Below are 13,025 nucleotides of genomic sequence, written 5' to 3' on the forward strand. Positions count from 1 at the left end.
CAAAGCAAGACCAAAAGGCCGCTCAAACCAAGCATGACATGACATGATATGAAGCTGAGAGATCAAGGCCGTGATGCTACCATCCCAGTTTACAGACAGGAACTTTTTAACTACCCTCATTTACCAAAAGCTTGAACTAACTACAGACATCAAATGTAAAGGTTATGGCTATTTATCTGCTTCTTTTACGTACTTTAAAATAGTACTTGCTTGTAAATTCAGGTTTAATTTAGTTTCAATGTTAATGCTTACAAGCACCCATGATGTAGGGATCACGTACTGGTAAGACCGAGTGAAAACAAATGACACTGCTTACATCAAACCTAAAATCCTAGCAAAGAAATGAAATAGTAGGAATGAAATGAGTGCATGTCAAGACCCATATCAACAAACAGTGGGTTAGAAACCAGGAGCACAGGGATGCCATAATTCACACGGATAGAAGAACGCATAAAAGATCTCTTGAAATAGGTAGAAAATGATGGTGGAAAAGGGGATATGTAATCATACACTGGTTTGTGGAAAAAGAATTCTATAGCTGTGTATAGGTTTCATTTTAAAAATAAATTTAGTATTTTATATACAAAGACTTGTGGCATTACAATAGTGTGAATAATGCACTCACTGGTAGCTACATATCATCCAAATCCATGGTTTACAGCAAATGGCCTCGAATCTTTACAGACCCATGGGCACCAGTACTGGCAATGTACCATGCCATGGGCAACATTATCCTTTATTCTCCATCCAAGTGGACCAGTGACACAACTTCTAAACCCTACCGTGAGCAATGTCAGCATCTCAAAAACAGTATGTTTCTTATCACCTGTAGATTAAAGGTTTCTGGTTGTGTGGACTGGGCACCTGGATGGAGGCAAGGGTGATCTCTCACATAACTTTGGGGATGGCAACTTCTTGCCTCTCCAGTCTGCAAATGTGTCATATGCTGACCAAAATTAAGCCAACAACAAAGGGGAACCACTGCAAAGAATGAGCTGATATACATCCACCACTAACCACTAAAGAGGGATATTCCCTGGCACAGAGGTAGCAGTAGTTTTTGGAGTCTGTTTCACCTTAAACAAACCTAAGATGACCCAAGAGCATGGATGACCTGGTATTAAGTGGATAAAAACTGTGTTTAAGCTCAGCCTTCTTAGCAAAATTCACCATTTCCTCATGCACAGTTTAACTGCAGGGATCATAACACACTTTGACCATTCCTCCACTCTAAAATATTGAGAAAATACAGAAATTAGTCAGAAGACTTTTTGCTGCAGTTCCCCCGATTACTAAAAGTTTGAAATTAATAAGAAAGTAGGAAGAAGTTGAAGTATATTTCTCTATTCTTAGCTTTTTTTTTTTTCCAAATTGTCTTCTCTTCTGTTGCTAGGAGACTGCAATCACAAAGTGTCAATAATAATGATGAATGACATAATATTAAATTTATCTGTATTTTAAGAAACAACGATAAAAACAACTTGTACCTTAAAAACAGTGTAAAGCAAAAGTCTTTTAACTCAGACAAATTCTAACACAATAACTCAATGTCTTCAAGGCTTGGTAACTGCTTAAATGATGTGTGATACACAGCTCAGCAGTATATCAAAATGGGTGCAGCATATTTACCATACAAAAATATAATAAAAGAGATAATAAAAATGGGTGAAAGGTTTATATCACCCTTGATCAAATAAAGCATCTGCTTCTGCCCATTAGAGGCGGACTGAGTCAGATGATCCATGTGTTCAACTATTGCAGAATCAGACATTGATCCAACAAGATTATAGGATCATGAAAATGAGATGCAAGACAATTTTCAAATAGGCAGCAGTGAAGTGTCATTCTGCATCTCCAAGAACATGACAGAACATTGCTAAATAATCTCAGCAAGTAGGATCCAATGAAAGCTTTGAAAAAAAAAAAAAAAAAAGAAAAAAGAAAAAAAAAAGAACTAAAGAACTCAGTGTTGTATATCATAAAAGAGAAACACACAAAATGCTCTTCTGAATATGGTACTGTACTGACACATTTTTGCAACCAACATCACATGCTTTGCAGGATTCTTTATTTGTAGAATAGACTAATGTTTAAACTTCCATTTTTAATACCAATACAAAATCCTGAACTTCTGCTCCTTCAATATAAATGCACAGAAAAACCACAAGCTACACAGTTATTTTAAATTTTAGGGTGTAGCTACAATATTAAAACTAAAATATTTGTAACTTACTGACAAAGCCACAATTTCTGAAAAGTCGGTCTCTGCAGCTAAACATCAAAAAGAATGAACAGATTAAAAAAAAAAAAAAGTAAGTAGAAACATGAGAAGGATTACAGGTATTGGGAAAATAGAAGAAAGTAAAAATAAGAGACCTGATGTTTCTTTGGGGTTTGATGATATGTCTGTGAGGATAATTTTTTAATTCAATATAGAAGTTTCTCTTTCTTTTAGTAGACAGTCTTTGATCCAACTGAAAGCAATTAAGCCTAAAAGCAGGGATACGGTTGTCTTTAAATTTCTTCCCGCTTTCTTCTAGCAGTAAGAACTAGCGTGGATGTGTGGCAAAATCAGGCTCAGAAGAGTCTCAGCTGTACAGGTGAAATTCAAGAAACACCATAACATGAGCTCAACGTGCATGCTACTCAGAGCAAAAACCACAAAGTGCAAACACAAGCCACGAATAATTTGAGTAATTCTGAGTTTTGTTTTGTTTTGTTTTGTTTTTCTCAACCCCAGGAGGAAGCTAATGGGCATATTTAGCATGTAGAAGCACTAACTCACCCTCCAGAAATATCTACAGTCACAAGGACCGACATTTCAGTTGTTTGCTGCATCACTCTCCAAAGAACATCAGAGGTGACCAGTTCCAGTGGTGGTGCAGTACCTGGCTGTGGCACCCAGAAGGAATCACAGTGCCACAGCCTTCTTGGAAATGCCACTAAAAGCTCCAGGATAAAAGCAAGCAGCACACTCACATAGATACCACACACTTGTGATATCCATTTCTGAAAGGCAGGGCTGCCAGAAATAAGGGATAGAAGGTATTCAGCTCAGCTGTTAATACCACACCAGAGTGCATCGCCCTTTTCATCAAGAGTTCTAGGTGATCAGAGGCTGGGGACCCTTAACAAGCTCAAATGCCACCAGCTTACCATTCTCATTTTACAATTTGAGGATTTTAATCCTTCATCCTCACTTGAAGTGGCAACAAGCGACCAATCTAGCAGAGTTCCCTCTCAGGAACATTTTCCAGATGCTCGTTGTTCATGGAAATTGGATGTGGTCTTCACTGCATTCTAGCTTGGGCAAATTATGTGAAAGCCAGTGTGTGGTAGTATAACCAACCGCTACACAACTACCTTGTAAATGTCGACATAAACACTATATTGTTGCAGCCGTACTGCTCCCAAAAGTAGCTCTGTCAGAAGAAAAAGTCTCGAGGCTCATTTCAGTATCAGCACACTGGAGCACTGCTGTGGTTTCACTCCAGCAGCTTTAGGACACAACCTACACATTTCTCTCGCAGATGAACCATAAGCTTCTCTGTCGAAAGACTGAGCATAAACATTAGTGTCAAACATTTCACAGCTATAATACCCTAGCAATAATAATAGAGTTATCACTGGCAGATACACACCAGTGAAGACGTTTAGGTAACATGGAGCAGTGTTTGCTGTCCTGGTAGATATTATCCTGATACATATGAAGAGGACAACAGACATTTTAAATAAAAACTACAGAAAGGTGATGAAGGAACCTTTTGCCACTTATGGATATGATAGTGCTATTTAAAGGCTGTTTAAGCTGTCATATCTTCAACATCATATATGTAATTGAGGTACTGTGCATATTTCACAATATAAGGAATAAGGTGATCTAGCTTGCCAGCAAGTATAAATCAAGATGTATGTACAGTTAATGAAGAAAAAGACCTCTTACTGCCAGAAGCTTCACTAAAACAAAAGCCATAGGGGGATACCATTTGTGCTTGCAATTGTGAGCTGTACATGAGTGTTCCTGGGCTGAATAATGAAGCTCCTTGGTGCATTGGGGCTGTTTTATGGTTCATGGAAGCAGTTGCTTTGTATTCAAATGCAGGATTTTATGCAAGCTTTAGAAGTGCGAGATTCTTTTCTCTTCACATTTATTGAAACCTTTTGATATTAAAAGTGTACGCGTATCACATGCTCTAATTTGGCAAGGCTATGTACTAACACAAAATATAAAATAAAACCTTGCTGCTGATAATGACCACACAAATTCTTAGTGTGTACTCTTTCTAGCATAGGAGGTCTGATGTACTGAGAATCTGGGGACACTGTGAAGACCCACAGAGGGCTGACTGCCTCCCCTGCGAACAGTTCTGCTTATTTTGTAGTCAACAGATACGAGGAGGCAGTTTGACGGTTGTCTTCTTTTGGGGTTTTCCTCTGTGCCTCACAACCTTGAAATTAGCAAAATTCCATCTCTCAACCCCTAATTTTCACAGTGAAAGCTGCACTTTCTTATCCCTTCCTTTAGTTCTCCTGTGCATGTCATTCTCCATCCTTCCCTTCCCAGACTCAGACATTCAGAGTACCTGGCTCTTCATTTTTACCCCTCCATTTTCTGTCTCTCTTACTCCTTTATCACTTTACCACAAATTCTGTACGCTGTCACTGTCAGATTGGCCTCCTGATTGTCAGCTCAAACTTTGATGAGTACAATATTGTTGCCCTTGTTCTTGAAAGAGGAAGAATAATTGCCAAGTCTTTTAAATTAATACAATCTTAGTTTTAGTCCTTACAGTAGCAGGTACATACACACTTCAGTGTATACACATACAGTGACAAAATGTTATTCCTTTAGTATTTTCATTTTCTCATTGAATTTCTGGCTATTAAGGACATTAAGAATTCTTTTAATGGAGAGAGCTCTGAAAAATAAGCACAAGCTATTTTTATCTTTCAACCAATACAACTATTTTGATGGCTGAGCAGCCTGTGTTTTGACAGGTGAACAACCTCACCAACATAAGCTGGTCATGCTCAGAGTGGGAAGTTGGACCACAAACCTCCAGAGATTCTTCCAGAATAAATTATTCTATGATTCTATAACACAATCAAACCTTCACTTTGTATTTTTCATTTAAAAAGTTGCTGCTGCCTGAAAACAGTGTGGAGTCTACATCTTTAATATCTGCCTGCTGTCACCTCACCTCTAGCACTGGGGGTGGTTTTGGGCTATACAATATCAGAAGGACTAAAAACTACTAGAGAGTGTCCAAAGGAGGACTACGAAAGTGGTGAAGGGTCTGGAGGGGAAGGCGTGTGAGGAGCAGCTGAGGTCCCTTGGTTTGTTCAGCCCAGAGCAGAGCAGGCCGAGGGGAGGCCTCATGGCGGCCTGCAGCTCCCTCACGAGGGGAGCAGAGGGGCAGGCGCTGAGCTCTGCTCTCTGGGGACAGCGACAGGACCCGAGGGGATGGCATGGAGCTGGGACAGGGCAGGGTCAGGCTGGGGGTGAAGGAAAGGTTCTGCACCCAGAGGTGGTCGGGCACTGGGACAGGCTCCCCAGGGCAGTGGTCACAGCGCCGAGCCTGCTGGAGTTCAAGAAGTGTTTGGACAACGCTCTCAGACATAGGGTCTGGTTTTTGGGAGGTGTTGTGTGGAGCCCAGAGCTGAACTCGATGGCCCTTGTGGGTCCCTTCCAACTGAGGATATTCTGTGATTCCACAGTCTTCAGTGCTCAAATGAACTAGGTCCTAACTTTGAAGTTAGCTATGATCAGAGCAAGGAATTGGACTAAATGAACTCCCAAAATCCCATCTAACCAGACACGTTCTACAGTAGTATGAAGTAATAACATTTTAGTTTATGAATGTTTGATTTCCAAATTTAAGCATGATAATAAGAATCTGAAGTGGGTAAATATAAAATATTTCAAAAATTTTAAGTATCTCAACATTTTTATGTCTTTGGAATTTTTCATTTGGTTACAGACATTTTTGAGACGTAAAACATACGATGTAAAACAGCTATCCCAGGTTGAACTAAAGGTCAGTGAGCTGCTCTCCCTCCAACAGCTACCAGCAAGAGATAGAGGGAGAAGAGCACAAACAGCGGAATATATCGACACACATATCGACAATTTCCTATAATATTTTCCAGGGATTCAAGAAATCCCTGGACCACAGGTGGTATCTGTATTCCCTTTCCCTCAATGGACTTTTCTTCCATGATTTTGCCTAGTCATTTTGGGGAACACGTACACATTTAGCTGATAGCTGTATTTGTGACTTATGTTCCCTGTCCTTCACGACTTCAAAGCAAATGTGTGCTAGACTGATTTTTACAAATACTAAATAATAACTAAATAGAAAATGAAAGCTCTAAAAAATATTCTTACTTAGTACTAATTCAGTGTGTGGCTTAATATAAAGAGGTGTAAGATCATTTTCCCTCCAGCAGCTATGTCATTTACACTCTTCAGAAACCTATTCTAAAAACCTGCTGTTGGAATTTCTCTCATTAATCGAGCTAAATAAGTCCCTGAAAGCCTTTGGTAAAACAGACACTAGATTACATTAATTAATCATTTAAATTTTCTTCTGATTTTTCCTCTACTGCCAAAGGCAACCCTGCCTCTTCAAAGATAACTACAATGCAAGAACAATAACTACAGTTCGTAAGGGCAACCAGAGGGTATATTAGGTGAAAATTTGAGCCAATTTATTTGGATCATATATCCTACCAATTACATTGCTCTAAGCGAAGTTAAAATACACTTCTGTTCTGACTTCATTTGCACAAAACAATAAGAAATTAGGGGATGGGATGTGGGGTGCAGAATTCCTTTTTAAGGAATGTGTCTCTTGAGTATATGTAGAGGGAAGACATTTATTAAGCCACACGTACCAAATAAAAAGATTCAGCATGTGAGGACTCCTCTTTTCCAAAATTAAGTTGACTCTTCATTGTAAGCTTTCACACAGTTTTGCTGCAGCCACAAGCAGCAGCTCAGCTATCTCAAAATGCAGTTTTTCCCAGAACTCATCCTGCTGTATTTGTGCTTTTTCCTCCAAATTTTATCCTCACTAATAAATAATCCATTCGATAGTTAAGTATCTTCATCCACTTCATACCAAATTTAAACACAGTAAAAATAAAATCACACATTTTTTTAAAAACATTATTCAATACAGAATTTAATTATAAGTGTTCATCACTATATATAGTCCATAAAAATCGTCTTGATCGTATTAGCATTTAACTGTTTTACATAGATAAACTAGAAGTTACCTTTAGGTACTTAAATGTATAATATTCAAGAACTGGAGACCTTCGTACAAGTGAGTAGCCATCATTATTGATCCCTCAAATGTAAAAACTGCAAAATTCAAATTTCTTGGGAGACCACATCTGCTACCATTTCAGACAAAGAGATACAAACACTGCTAAGCTGTCAGCATACAAAGCATGGAAAACTTCAAGAAGTACCGTGGTTTCCCTCAAATAAAAGATTGAGGATTAGGCACCCAAAATTCACTCTCATCAAAAGGTCAAGATGTCTCATCTCAAACAAAAACCATCAGCGGGTTGCAGTGATTTGTCTCATTTCTATGCCTGTAACATATATTTGTCAGTGCATATATTTATAAAAATGATAAAAGGCAGTGCACAGAAGAGTTTCGCTGTGAAACCTGCATACTGCCTTGCTGGGTGAGAAAGAGGAGCCTATCTCACTGAAAGTTCATAACCTCCTTCTAATTCAGGCAAAGAAACAGTGATTTTTGCACATGGTGTGTCAAAAAAATAGCATATCTTAGCATGTAAGGTCACTTAGCTGTCAGGAACAGAAGTAGAAACTGCCTCCTAAACAAATGACAAATGAGAAATCATGAAGCCAAGTGAGAAAGGAAAAGGAGGAAAATTCTAATTTAAGCAAATTTAAACAGGATGTACTGTACGCACTAGATCCAAGACCCTCGCCCTGCAGACTGGCTGGTGTGTTTATCTATTCAATTAGTGTCAGCAGGGACCAAGAACTTTTCCAACAGACATTTTTAATGTAGCTGTCATGTTCTGTCAGGTGAAAGAGCTTAACAGTGTGGATGTGGACAGACTGCATCAGCTGGCCTCAGGACCAGAAAACTATCTGGTTTACTACTATAAACATAGCCTATTGTAGATGTAGAAATATATTTCAGGTGCAATCCTAGAATGGGTCAAATATGCATGGGTTGAGCTCCTTTCTAGCATGAATTTGAAAAGCTTATAAATGTTTTTCATATTATTTACTCTAATCCTAAGCCTACTGGTGATGTATGGTCTGAAAGCAGCTGACTAATATGAGGATATGCCACCAGCTTCTGGTGGCGTGCCTAAAACTGAAGTAGCAGAAGACCTTTGTAGTAAGCAGTCCTCCAGGAAATGTTCTCCAGTGCATCCAGGAGAAGCAAGAAGTTTCTCCACCTAGGCGCACAGTTTAAGAGCTAAAAAAACGGGAGTATAAGAAAAGAGTATGGCTCCTTATAGCCAGTGAGAGCCAAAAAAGCAGTCAGACACAGAAAAAGCAAGCTTGAATCCATACTTTCTTGTGTAGTTTGTAACAATAACACAGAGACAGCACCTCCTATTTTCAATCAGAGAAAAATGTAGCCTGGAAGGACAACTAGAGGTCTGAAGTGCAAACACCTGCCCAAAGCAGAACAAATTCAAAGTTGGATCAAACTGTTCAGGGTCATATCCATCAAGGATGGCAATTCATGCTCACTGTGAAGAATTTCTTGTTTTTGTGCAATCAGACTCTTCCTTGTTGCTATTTTGCTGTTCACAAAGAAAACAATTGATAGTCATCCCTGATGTCTGAGCTGTACGTGTGATAAATCCTCTGTATCAAATACTACTTAGCAACCTCGTGGCCATGCATAACACCACCTTCAACTAACAGATGATTTTAAAACTTGGATGCCACTGCATCCAAGCTGATACATAAATATGTAAGGAATGGTAATGGCCATTTTGCCAAGCACAAATCACAGATACCATGTCAGAAAATACCCATTCACTAATTGTACGTTAGCAAACATTTCAACACATGTAGGTCATTCCCCCACAAAAGATGTCATTGATAATACTATTCTCATTCAGATTCGTCTTCAGCATGTAAGTTACAAATGATGGTACAAATCTTATAATCTTCCAATTTGGGCAGTGTCTTTGCAACTCAGGAATGCCTCTGGACTGACCATCCTGCTTGCCTACCTGCATTTCAAACAGTGCCATGCCAGCAACCATGAGATTGTGTCTACGTCTGGTTTCTTGCTATTTCAGAGGTCTGGAACAGGGATGCTGTAAGATACTCCATGACTCCAGTGATAGGCAAAGATTTATAATTAATCAACAACAGGAATGCAGCGCTGTTTTACAAGGCAATAATCCAGCTCCATTCCCTAAGGTGAAGCCTAGGAGAATGAAGGCCGAGCAGTTTATTCAAACAAGGCAACTGGATTATTGCCCCATAAAACAGCATGGCACTGTGATTATTACCTTTGTGTTACATGCCTTTTTAAAATGCTTTTTCCCCATAAATGTTTAAAACCTAACAAGTAAAAAGATCAGAAGAAGTGAAAAGGTATATGGAGTAGAAGGGAACACATTTAATTTTTTCTTCTAACTTCCAGAAAATGTATCATATAAGAAATATAAAAGAAACAGTTTTGATCAGGGTTATTAGAGATAGCAGTAATAAATCCTATTAATAAACAGCATGCTAATATTTTACATCTCTTATTTTTCATGTGTTTTTTCGTCTCTCTGATAGTCTTCTCCCTTTTCACACTCTCCTGAAGGCGTAAGCTGCGTTTCTTTATCTAGACTTTCTCCTAACACATTTAAATTTCTCGTTATAGCCAACACACCACATTTCACTGAACGCAAAATAGAGCTGACTAAAAAATATCTTGGAGAATTATATTAGTGACGGCTCCCAACACTTTCAGCCATCCGTACTGTTAACCCTCTTCATCTCCAAGGGAAAAAGGAACCTTGGAATCCAAGGATGGTTGGAATTGGAGGCACCCCTGGGTGCCCTGTCTCCCCCCTGCCCCAGCAGGGTGCCCAGCCCCACAGCCCTGGGCTCGGGGAGCTCTCCCAGGAGCAGTCCCCGGAGCCTCCTCTGCTCCAGCCCCAGCACCCAGCTCTCGCAGCCTCTCCTCACAGCACGGGGGCTCCGGGCATGGCAGCACTCTGGGGGTCCCAGGCTGGGCTCTCCCCGCTGGGCACAGGTCTCTCGGTGCTGGGGGCCCAGGACCAGTCCCAGCAGTCTGGGCAAACAGAAGGTATGGGGAATTCAGAGCATCCTGCCTCGATGCCTGAGTCCACACCTTGGCCTGATGGACATAAGGCAGTCCAAGCCACTTCATCTTAGGGCCAGAAATCAATTTGAAGATCATTCAAAAATGACTTTATCATCTGTAACTTAAAACCAGCACATTAGCTTCACGCACAGTAGTAATACATGATATACATGATTCACTAACTAACAACATGATCAAAACAGGAAAATTCAGCAAACTCCCAAATTCTTTGTTTCAAATATTATGTTTAGATGCTCCACAGCTGCCTCACAAGTTTGACATACATTCAAGATATTGAATTAAATAGAAAATAACAAGTAGGACTTACACAAATATTTCATCTCCAGATACATTTCTTTCTTCTTTTTCAGAAATTTTGCAATTCCTCTAATAAAAAATTCTTTATAAAGGCAAACAACCAAAACAAATATGATTTCAACTGATGTTGTTTTGAAAACATTAAATGGAATCCCACTGGGAAATTAAATGGAAATGTCATCTCTAATAATGGGAGAGAATGATTCATAGACAGAATCTAACATTTTAAAATATGTTACCTAGATAATTAGAGGAGCCTGATTTTCAAAAAGACCAATCTCTTACACCTTCCAATAACATCAAAGCCTGAATACAAATTTAGAAACCCAGTTTCAAACATATGTGCTTGGAAATTTGGCCACGCTGCCAAAATCGAATCTGGAAAGCCCTGAAAGCATGTTCCTGCTACCTAAGGCATGGAACTTGCTGGGTTCCAACTGCTTCATGAACGTATTTTCGGAGTAATTACTATCATCAGTGGAAAAACTACAGCTTGATTTCAAAATATTTGAATTACACAAAATATCTCTAATCATCCTTATATCATCTTAAACATAAGCTGTCCATTTAGGAATATTGTGAGTTACAAATCTGCAATCAGTTGACAAAAAAAAAAATCTGATCAAGGACTAGAAGAAAGATGATGCTTTCTAGGCTGTGAGCGGGAGGAGAAGGTTTTTATCTCACCTATTGGCAAAAATGATGATGTTGAGGTTTTGTGTAATACAGACAGAAGCAAACGAAGCTGTGTGTGGAGAGAAGAGGTTCAAGTCCCACTATTGCACTCAAGTCACAGCATGACTTGGGACATGCAATTTTAGATTCAGCCAAAACTGTGTTAATAAGATCTGGAAAATTTCCTCTGGGCCACTTATTTTATATAAAGCTGACTTTATACAAAATTGCTAAGCAGTATTCTTATATTATTAATAAGAATATTTAAATGATACTGTAGGAAGCCTACGCAGCAATATTAAAGTCCTTGTACCATTATGCCAGGTTACTGGACTTTCTTGGACAAGGATTTTAGTCTAAGATTCTCCAAAACATGGTCCTCAAACTGTGAGGAACCCTTGGTGGACCCACCAAGGCACGTGGAAGGCAGTCATAAGTAATCTGCAGGTGACACATTATCTGTATTATCTGTGTTATTCTCGGGTGCATCATTGGCTTTGTACATCTACATTTACACATTTCTTGAAGACCTCCTTGGATAGTGACTCAATGACTTCCTTGGGCAGCCTGTTATAATGCTGCACAACCCTTTCAGTAAAGAAATTTCTCCTAATATCCAACCTAAAACTTCCCTGGAACAACTTGAGGCTGTTTATGCTCATCTTATAACTCTTGGTGCTTGGGAGGAGAGCCCCAACCCCACCTTGCTAATGTTTGAAGACATAAATCCTCAATAAAAAAGAAAGCAAGAGAAAAAATAACTTAGATGTTGACATTATTAAACAAAGGTCTACTGAGTTTTGTTACAGTGAAGGGGAGAGCGGTACGGTGACCAATAAACAAAGATCATCACCTCCTTTATCATGGCCAGCACAAATGAAGCAAGTAAAATTAGAGACGTGAGGAGATTAAATAAAGCACAAATTTAATAAAAACTCTTAGCAGCAGTTAGATGCAATTTCGTGTGGGACAGATTTCCTTTTACCTTCTAAACAATGAAAGAGCAAATAAATGTCATTTAAAATGTTTAGACATAAATCCACAGCTACATATCATCTTTCATGTTGCTGGTACCAACAGCAATACAAAAGTTCCCGATGCCACATTAGGCACCAGGGCACAAGTGGATCTACATGGGAGTAATGTAAAAGTTTCTGAAAGGGGAAAGATGCAAGCAGGATGGAAGGAGAGACCTTCGTAGTGAAGCTTCACAGCTACTCAGTAGCAGGAAGGACTTTTTCACGCTGCTGGTATCTCAAAGTACCCTTAAAGAGAATGAGAAGCATTTGGAGGCATGACATTAGCTGAAGTTATGGCCGAAACCACAGCCAGAAGTCTCCAATTCACGTGTGCTAAATAGCACGCCACAGACCTACACGCACACTCACAAACACATCCAAGCAAAAAGGTGGGACAAAACCCACGTACTTCAGCTGAAATGCCAAATAAAAGAAATTATGCCTTTTCTCAGGCTGTTCCCTATTAAATATTGTCCCCTTCCTGGTCCTAGAAGGAGCTCTTGGGCAAATCAAGATCCTGCTTTTCAGTTCATCAGTGTTTAGGATCATTGGGAATTCGTTCGGTTTTCCATCAGATATTTGGCACTTGTGCCTCACAGGATTTTTGGTCTCATCCTGAAAGGCATGCAAATACCACGTCTTATTTTCACATATCCTTCTGAAAGGCAAGTTA

General features: G+C 39.3%; 1 protein-coding gene across 4 annotated transcripts in view; it reads right to left on the reverse strand.

Annotated features, from left to right (window-relative positions):
- The window catches only part of MSRA (methionine sulfoxide reductase A), a 268,150-nt gene that overhangs the window by 222,351 nt on the left and 32,774 nt on the right, over positions 1-13,025 (reverse strand). The gene's annotated exons all lie outside the window — the stretch shown is intronic.

The sequence above is a fragment of the Anas acuta genome, chromosome 3 (assembly GCF_963932015.1).
Source record: "Anas acuta chromosome 3, bAnaAcu1.1, whole genome shotgun sequence".
Classification (NCBI taxonomy): Eukaryota; Metazoa; Chordata; class Aves; order Anseriformes; family Anatidae; genus Anas; species Anas acuta.